We start from the raw sequence: 9219 nt of genomic DNA, 5'->3' as shown, positions 1-9219 counted from the left end.
CTGCTCAATTACAGTTTCCACCCAATAATACTTCTAAGGTAGGGCATTAAAATAAAAAAAATATATAACCGTAGGCCAGCGAAAGAAATGAAAGCACAGCCCTTTTTAAAAATCTGAATTTTGCAAATGTTAAAATATGGACAGCTGGGAAGGGAGTTCAAAGGAGAGCAGGCAAAGGCGATCCGAGTCCAGGCACAGAAATGCGCTGCTGTGGGAGTTGTCGAGAGGCAGGGGCAGTGCTGTGGGGGCACAGAGTCAGCAAAATATGTAGAGGGAAGCAGGGAAAATGTGGATACAGTTGTGGCCGTCGGGAGGGCAGGCATTCCAGCAGAGTGACTCAGACAGGCAGGGCGCTGAATCACTGATGTCACCAGGATTATAGCGCTTTGACGGCCACACCAGGCGCTTGCACCTCCCTGGGTCACCTCCTAATGGTGGAGGCCGGCACAGCAGTAGCAGCAGCGAGTTTCCCACACCTGGCGCCCCCTAGCGTCCCCTTTCTACCTAGAGGAGTTAGGGCAGAAAAAGATTTGAGCTGCAGCAGGGCCGGCTCTAGGCTCATGGTGGCCCTGGGCAAGGAGCGTAGGTAGGGGGCCCGGAAGAGGTGGTCTGGGCGGGGCGGAGCGCGCAGGCCAGTAAAGAGGGGAGGGGGTCAGGGTGTTTAGTAGTGGAACAGAGCCGGAGGCCGCCAAATCCCTGCCAGAGGCCACCACGCAAATATGTATCCATCCTCAGAGGATTGATATATTAAGGATATATATTGGCGTGGTGGCCCCTGGAGTTTGGTGGCCCTGTGCAGGTGCACAGCTTGCACATGCCTAGAGCCGGCCCTGGCTGCAGTTCGTCATCACTGGCCCGCACTCGTGTTCACTCGGATGTAGCCTACGTTTGCAATGGAGCATCTGCTGGGAGGAGGAAGGACATGCTCAGTTGCGGTCAATAGTTTAATGTCCTTTCATATAATGCATCCTGGCAGGCGGTCTGAGGTCCACGCACCTGCTCGGCAGCCCACCAAAGTAATTCTGATCACAAATGCTACAGGGCGTGCAGGACTTGGGAGCACAAATACTGTGTGACATATCGCCTCGCTCTTGAGTACCTCCACGCTGCACAACACGTATGAGAACCATCCATGCCACCGGACTAGAGGCAGGGCCTGCAGAAAGGGCGACCCCTAATGCTTCAGGATTTCGTTGAACTCTTCCCCCACACTATTTGAGGTGTAGAACCGAGAAGCACCACCCTGAACTGTGCAACAGCATCAGAGCAGGAGGCAGTAACGCTGTTTGCATTGAAAGATGGGTCACAGAGCTGTCACCCTCGGCCCACTGCAGGACAACATTTGACAACTCTCAGTGGGAACTCTACAAACTTCTACAAATTGCATCTGTGGTTCAGTTCCTGTGTAACGGGCTGCATTAACACACCGTTGTTGTCTCACAGGATACCACATATGAGCAAGTCATTTTTGAGAGGGACGTAGAGCGCAAACATTTAAATGTATACAGGTTTTCAATCCCACAATAAGGAGCCAGAAACTCAAATACACCACATGTCTGCACAAGGCAAAAACCAGCAGGTCTACATGCAAAAACAGAACAGCGTTATTCCACACCTGATCTACTTGGCACCACGCTGTTTCCAGACCACAGCGGCCTGGGCTGTTCTTCTCTAGCTTAGGTCTTTTCTGGACAGGGCCTACAGCCTTGCCCTGCAGTGCGGTTTCCAGTCTCTGCTGTATGTTCCTTCTATCATCCTACCCCAGACCTGGATGTGACCGTGCTACCTCGACCTTAAGTATTTCGCTCACTGGGTTGTGTAGATGTCCTATTCTGCCTGATTCCACACTCCGGCAGCATTGAGATTTTCTCCAAGGTGCACGATCTTCCCATTCGCTCTCCCAAGGAGTCCACCGTCGAGCTGGATGTTTTCAGTACCAAGCATGGTGATTACGCAAAGTAACAACATCGGGCCAAGCATGAGCCCATTGATCATGGATTCCAGATTCCATTCCGAGGAGGTCTTTGCTGAACTGGTTGGTTTCTTATGCCAGAATTGAGCGTAGCGGTGTGCCTGACTATTGGTCTATTCAACGTGGTTTTGTGCTGATGCGGGCAATCTCACCCACTGTATCCAGTTGTGTATCTGTGCCAAGCTTCGATGTTCCTCACTGCAGTATGTGATCATAAATCTCCACTAAGGAAGAAGTGTGTGTCAAAGTTTCTGCCTATGCCAAAAGCCTGGATACCAGGGTTTACAGCGGCAACTGACGAGAGCACGTAGAACGCGGGCGGGTGGGGGAACAGAAGAGACATGGGATGTGGAGGGAGTTCCAAGATATTGGACAGCTCATAGTCCAATGCCAACCTTGATATAGTTTACTCTCTGTTGGAAGATATGCTGGCTACGCAATCTGCAGCCAGAACATGATCACCAATGCCACAAACAGGAAGAGTCGGGACAGGAACTGCTCATCAACATACTGTGGTGTTCCCGGGACAGCTGGAGGGGGCCGTCCATCATTGATATTGAAGGCTGTAGCAAAAATACCGAAGGGAAAAGCACCAATGCCGAAGGACATTTGGAAACCACCATCTCCGAAACCCTGGAAGCCCCCTCTATTCTCAGGCTCCGGCCTCTGTCCTTGTGGCCGAGGAAGGGTTTTCCCTCTGGGGTCCTGCTGTCCAGTACTACCTCTCCCATACAGTGGAATAACTTTTTCTCTGCTTATGCCGGCTTTACATACAGGACAGACTTGCCGGTTGGGTCGGGTCTCCAGCCACTGATGCAAACAAGGCCAACAGAAAAGATGTCCACAGAGACTGATAACTGCATCTTTGGCGGTGTCCAGGCAGATGTTACACTCGAAGGTGCTGGCCTGATTGGAGCTCTCGGCAGAGCCATTGCTGCTGGTGCCCCCTGTGTTGGAGCTGTCAGCCGCCGCTGATGTGCTAGGCCCTACGCTCGCCATCCTCAGTGGCCAGGACCGAGGACAGGAAAGGGATGGCTGATCCCCCAAACTCGTATCGGCTCCCAGAGGCAGCGCGGGGCAGAAATAAAGGTGGAGTAGGAGCTCCCAAGGAAGGAGCCGCGGAGGTCGGCCTGAGACAGTGCGCATGAGGGGCTCCCGGCCACAGCAACACCAGGAGGGGGTGGGAACTGAACAGGGAACTGAAGCTTCCAGGAGGGAAGGGAAGAGGCGGGCAGCAGGAGGTGACGACCCTCCACAAATGTACAGGCCGGTAGGCTGTAAGCGGAAGACAGCGTCATTGAAGCTGTTATGGGGCGTAGCTCAGGTGTTTTAAATACTGGTTGTTCTTTTACAGGAGTCAGTTGCAGTAGATCTCCAAAAACTATGCCGTGTTTTCCTCCAAATAACACGTCATACTCTGTTTTAAGAATTTGCTGCATTCTTACATGCACAAAGGCAAGCATTAAATTTGATACCATGCTTACCTCATCAATAACAAGAAGTTTAATTTACTTCAAGACGCTTGAAACTTCACAACAAGCTTCTCCAGATAGCTTGTGGTATTCCAATTTGTTTTCATGCTCTACTGGTAGCATTAGTGAACTATGTAAAGTAATTCCTTTAATGTTGTGTGCTGCCAACCCAGTTGGAGTTGTGACAACACAAGACAAATGCGACTCAGTTGTTTTCTGTAAATAACTGGTAATTACTTTAATTAAAAAACGTTTTCCTGTTCCAGCTTGTCCACTCATGTACATTCGGATGGGTTGAAATGACGTGCATGAGCACTCTTTCTTTTCATGAAGTAATCCATGGTCAATCTGTTGTCTCACTTGCTGATATATTTATTTCTGTTCAACATTTAGTTGTTCTTCCAAGTTTGCTAAATTTGTTACATCTTCTTGAGCTTGATGCATTGCTGTTTCCACCTCATTCATGTCGATTGCTGCTTCATTTTCAACAATTGGTTGTCCTAGTGAATCTTGACTCAGCGCAACAGAATTTTGACTGTCTTGAGAACTGATTCTAGCAATCTCAGCTGCAATTGTAGCTTCTTGATCAATTTTATCGTTCAACATTTTCACATAATTTGCAAAAGCAGTGCATTGTATGCTATCTTTACAACCATTAAAGGAATCTTCATAGCTCTGGAAATTGCCAAGTAATTCCAGTTCTGAACACCATGGTTTAAACAGTTGTAAAAGGGCTAAATAGTAAAATTCCCTTTTATCAGGAGTGTTGCAACTCCGCTTCCTGTGATTATTCAAATTTCCTTTCGTTTGTTTCACCAAACATCCTTCGGAACCAATGACTCCATATTTTCCATCATTTATGTTCTCTGTAGTATTCCGTTTAAAAGTGTAGTTTTGCAGCACTTCATAGAGACACATGTTCTCAAGATGATGACTTCTCTTTGGGTAATATGTGTCCAAGATATTCACTTTCAAAATATCTGTACTTTCTGGATCTTTTTCTGCTAAATATTCAATTTCTTGTACACATTTCATTACCTGATTTTGCATTGCTGCAAGACCTAGACTCACCCAAATTATTCTTCTAGATTTGGAGTATAGACTCGCAGATGATAACCGTCCGATTTTTCGATGGGATAACATCTTCAAACTGAAACTGTATAATTTCTTACTTAGAATCTTCTCGTGAGAAATCTCTTCCCACATTTCTGTCAATTCCGTCTTTTCTGATTTTGTAATTGTAACCTGTGATAGGTAAGCATGTGACTCCACACAGTAGTTTAGCTCAGAAAAGGGGATTTATTGAGATTAAAAGGGGTCTTGCAAAAGAAAGAAAGTTCGTTCAAGCAATGAAGTCGGCCCGTTGCTGTGCTCTTGCGACGTCGTCTGCAGGGGGGATGTCCTTCTCCCTCCTTGACGTCTTGTGGGGCAAGGCTATCCAAATCTCCGCCGACCGGAGGATACAAAAAAAACAAGCGGAGAGAGCCCACCGTTAGTGTTGTGCTTTGGAGGAATATAATGGGGAAGGAAGTGGTGGGAGGCTTCACCCTAAGGCTGGGGATGTGCAGGGTTAGGGAACCGTTACCGGAGGCAGGAACGGTGAGGGTGGACTAATTACGCTAAGTGTGTCCTGAACCCCAGTCTTTCCCTGATCAGGTTCCCTGCTCCCTCCCGCCTCCCGAAAGAGCAGGCAACGACCTCCCAGGACCCAGGAGACGAGCATGTACCTGCTCTAGCCACGTTCCTCCGGGAGCGTGGCGGGGCACAGCACAGGGACGTTGGTCTCCTGACAGTTCCTGAGGGCTCCGGGGCAGGTCGGCAGACGGCGTCTTCTCCTCAGTTCGGTGCTCGCTGCTCACTGGAAATGTCACAGTCTCTTCCTCCTCCGTCTTCCTGGTGGGGACACACCCTTCATTGGTGAACGGCCTCTTTTCACGGACAACGTCTCTCGGTTCCACCCCCAGGGGACGTGGCTGATGTCGGTCTCTAGCGGATCCTTACAGGGCCAGTAATGACTTCCTCCAGTCGGGTTCTTTTCGGGCAGGCATATCTCCGATTCCGGAAGCTGAGAGAGGGAGAAAGGACTCAAAGCATCAGATAAGTCGAGACCTCCGGAGGGATCCTGACATGCCCCTCCCCTAGAATCATCCCGATCGGGGATGAGTGGGAAGCGGGAGAGAAAGTCGTCATTGGCGTTAAGGGCCCCTTTCCTGTGTCGTACATCAAAGCTGAAGGGTTGGAGGGAAAAGAACCATTGTAAGACCCGGGGGCTATTGCCTTTGTTTCTGCTCCTCCACATCAATGGGGCATGGTCCGTGTACAGGGTGAAATGTCGGCCTTCCAGATAGTATCACAATTTATCAATGGCCCATTTAATTGCCAGACATTCTTTTTCTACAACTGGGTAGTGTTGTTCACGGGCAAAGAGTTTGCGGCTGAGAAACAAGATGGGTCTCTCTGATCCGTCTTTGGTGATTTGAGAGAGGACGGCACCTAACCCTGGTTCAGAAGCGTCAGTTTGGAGGACAAAATGTCGAGTGAAGTCCGGATAAACCAATATGGGGCTACTCGTAATCAGTGTTTTGAGTTTGTGGAAGGCCTCCCTAACGGGTGATGAAGGATGGGTTATGGCCTGGGTTGGAGAGTCATTCTTCAGGTTGGACACAGGAGTGGCTACCTCTGAAAAATTGGGTATAAACCTCCTGTAGTACCCCAGTAGTCCCAGGAAGGGCCTCACCTCTTTTTTGTTGTGGGAAAAGGGGTTTTGATTATGGCTTTGATCTTCTCTTCCTGGGGTTCTATGCTGCCGTTGCCCAAGAGATATCCAAGGTATTTGACCTTTTGGAACCCCATGCGTGTTTGTTTACGTTTACATGGAGCCCTGATTGCTCCAATTCCTGGAACACTAGTTGGCAATGTTCCAGGTGTTTGTCCCAGGAAGGACTGAAGATGACAATGTCATCCAAATAGGCAGATGTAAACCCCTGAAGGGGTTGTAAAATCTGGTTCATCAACCTTTGGAAAGTGGCAGGGGCTCCGTGTAGACCAAAAGGAAGGACCTTGAATTTGAAAAGACCATCAGGAGTGGAACAGGCGGTCTTTTCTTGATCTGAGCGTTGAAGGGTTACCTGCCAGTCCCCCTTGGTCAGGTCGAGAGTGGAGATGTATGCCGCATCCCCAAGTCGTTCAATGAGTTTGTCTACCCTGGGTTGGGGATAAGCATCCAGTTTGGAAATAGCGTTCACCCTGCGGAAGTCGATACAAAACCATACCAAACCATCAGGCTTCGGGACCATAACTATGGGAGAGGACCAGTTACTCTGAGAAGGACGGATAACGTCCGTTTGTGACATCTTGGTTATTTCCTGGGAGACGGCTTTTCTCCTGTCTGCTGGGATTATGTAGGGTTTTTGTCTGATTATTTGTCCGGGGGTGGTCTCAATACAATGTTCGGTAAGGGTAGTTTTGCCAGGGAGGTCGGAAAATAGAGAAGAGAAGTATTCTAGGGTGTTTAATAGCTCTTTTAGTTGGGCTGGAGCTAGCTCTGGATTGACAACCAACTGATCTAGGGTAGAAGCTGGGGTATTCTCTGTGGGTGAATAGGCCACTCTTTGAGGGGGCAGTCCCATCCATTTTTTTAAAGATTAATGTGATAAGTGTGAAATTTATTAGGTCCTAGCTGAATTCGATAACTTGTTTTCCCTATGGTACCGGCTACCCTGTAGGAACCCTTCCACTCTGTCTTTATTTTGGCAAGGGAGGAAGGAAGGAGGATTAAAACCCAATCGTTTACTTGTAATTTCCTCAATTTTTTTCCTTTATCATAGAGGTGTTTTTGTTTCCGTTGGCTGGATTCCAGGTTAGAGTGAGCCAGTTCTCTTAACTTTCCTTTTTGGGTGCGCAGATGCAGGGAATAGTCCAGGAGGTCGGAAAATTTATCGCTCTCTGACTCCCATGTCTCTGTCATTTCCAACAGGGTCTGAGGCTGCCTGCCATAGAGCATTTTAAACGAAGAACACCCCAGGCTGCTCTGAACCTGTCCTCGTATGACGAAGAGGGCGAGAGGCAAGAGACGGTTCCAGTTCTTTCCTTCTCCTGCCAGCATCTTTTTCAAGGTTAACTTCAGGGTTCCATTGTATCGCTCTACCAGGCCGTCTGTTTGGGGGTGGTATACTGAGGTTTTAAGGTGTTTTACGTCCAACAGTCTACAGACCTGGGACATAAGGCGCGATACAAAGGGAGTGCCCTGATCGGTGAGTATTTGACTAGGGAACCCTACCCGCGAGAAGTACTCTATCAGTTTATCGCCTATATTGGCGGTGGTCGGGGCTCAGAGCGGAAAAGCCTCCGGGAACCGTGTACAATAGTCTACCAACAGGGGTGGGGAATTTATATCGCCCGACGCCCGAAACATGTGGATTTTAGTCAGAGACAAGAAGTTTTAAACTCTATTTTGTCCGATGGGCAAGCAGACATTCTTTCTACACTGCTACGGACTGTCAATTATTTTTAACGAGCAGCCTAAAATTCCTTGTCTGTAACTGTTTTTTTAACCCGTAAATACGGTAAACAGAACCAGCACTGAGGCGATTCTGAATACAATCTATGAGAAACGTGGAGGCAAATCTCGCCAGTGGAAGGAAATGTTTTACACTCTCTGATTTGCTGGAAACCCGAGTCTGTTCTCGAGGCTGAGATCAGCTGTTGAGTTTAGTAAACGTGTGGACTTTTAGCCCCTCTCTTCGATGGTGTACTCGGTTAGGAACTTATAATATGTTCTTTTTTTCTTTGGCATGCAGTTGTCCTATTTGGTTTAAAAATGTTGCTCCATGTTAGTGTCTACGAGCCCAGGGCGCTAAGGGCATGCAAGTGCAATGGAGAAATGCATGAACGTTACACAGGACACAGTCGACTCTGCTCAGAATCAAAGCCCCAAACACATCTGATAATTTTGAATTCCCACTGAGCCAGCGTAAAGCAGATCTTTACTTGACTGTGCTGTTAGGAGTCTGCAAGCCTTCTGCAGGTCGTGAAGCACTTTAGGAAGAGCCCAAGAAAGAACTTATTTGAAAAAAATTCAACATTGGAGCGAGAAAAAATGTAAGTACTTTAGGCAGTATGAAAGATTTGTTTATGTAATACGGAGCTGATGGGAACGTAGTGTCAGTCTTCAAGTGCCACCGTCACTACTTAGTCATTAGGTAACCAAGTCTGCCATGGAAAACCCACACGTCTGCCTTGCGATTGTTTGCAGCATTGCAGATCAAGTTTCCATATGGACTACAGCCCCGACCCCCCTCTTGCCTTACACTGTAAACACAGAGGATGCAAGAAGCAATGACTCAACACATCCTCACATGCAGGGTGAATTCTAGATCGACCTGTGGAATCGTAACTAAAAAGGAAGTATTTGTCTTTACAGGTCCATTTAAAAGAGTATGCCAATTCATTTTACAGTTAAATGTGCACACAAAAAAATCTAATGCACGGTTTCCAACTTCTAATCTGCCTCAGAGTGAAGTGTTCTTTCTCAGTGGTTAATCTACATTAATGTGTCATGACTGATGGCGGGGGTTGTGCTATCAGAACATTTTATAGCCGCAACATCTGCCTGCCCTTTACATTTCCAAATGAAGTCAGGATAACAGGACCTGTATTTTGTTAGGAAAAGAAAATCCTGCACCTACAGCTTCATCCACCTTTGTGTTTGAACTGCATCAGCAACTAACATGGACCACTTTTCTTAACACTGTTGTCGGAAAACAATTAAGGACC

The 9219-nt window shown here is 47.8% G+C and overlaps 1 pseudogene; it reads right to left on the bottom strand.

The window, feature by feature from the left end:
• Nucleotides 1-1273: 1273 nt before the first annotated feature.
• Nucleotides 1274-3169, bottom strand: LOC147722942 (E3 ubiquitin-protein ligase RNF185 pseudogene; annotated as a pseudogene).
• Between the last annotated feature and the right edge of the window lie 6050 nt (nucleotides 3170-9219).

This window comes from Lissotriton vulgaris, chromosome 4_1 (genome assembly GCF_964263255.1).
Source record: "Lissotriton vulgaris chromosome 4_1, aLisVul1.2, whole genome shotgun sequence".
NCBI lineage: Eukaryota > Metazoa > Chordata > Amphibia > Caudata > Salamandridae > Lissotriton > Lissotriton vulgaris.
The sequence above is the reverse complement of the archived record's forward strand: the minus strand, read 5'-3'. Positions and strand labels throughout refer to the sequence as shown.